The sequence below is a fragment of the Anneissia japonica genome, unplaced genomic scaffold, assembly GCF_011630105.1.
Source record: "Anneissia japonica isolate Jap-2015-1 unplaced genomic scaffold, ASM1163010v1 scaffold287993_len234700_cov117, whole genome shotgun sequence".
Taxonomy (NCBI): domain Eukaryota; kingdom Metazoa; phylum Echinodermata; class Crinoidea; order Comatulida; family Comatulidae; genus Anneissia; species Anneissia japonica.
Genome location: NW_022729488.1, coordinates 108,175 through 108,769, shown reverse-complemented (window position 1 = coordinate 108,769; position 595 = coordinate 108,175).

The following is a 595-nucleotide window of genomic DNA, read 5'->3' as shown; positions in this document are numbered from 1 at the left end:
GGATTTGGGGGTGGGGGGGGCACGCATTAGGGGGGTCCCCCCCCCCCCCTATTTTTTTGCAAAAAAAAAAAAAGAAAAGAGAAGGAAAAGAAAAAATTACACACACAGTGTTTAAGTCTTCTTTTCCTACCAAAAACACCCTAGCAGAGTGCTATTCATAAATCCACTTGGTGAGGCCCCTGCCCTCGGTGCTTCGTACCTCGGCTGGTCGTCCATCTTTACTTTGGCGGCCCCCCACCTTTTGCTAAATCCTGTATCCGCCCCTGCCATTTGTGTGAAATCATACAGAATAACAGCAATCTTTGACCTTGTGTATAATAAAATAAAATTACTGACAGTAGTACAATATATATTACTCATCACAATAACGTGAACATTATCAGTTTGTCTTCATCATACTATACCATTGACTTTTTTCTACGCAAGAGCCTCTAATAAATTTGACAATAACAATTGAAATATACTACCAATAAAAGTGTTTATTAATAATATCTCATAGAAACATGATTTCAAAGAAAAAAAAATAGAGAACATTAATTTTGGACTTACCCGTACTAATAATAAGTCGAGTGGTAAGGCAGGAGCGCCGTTAACT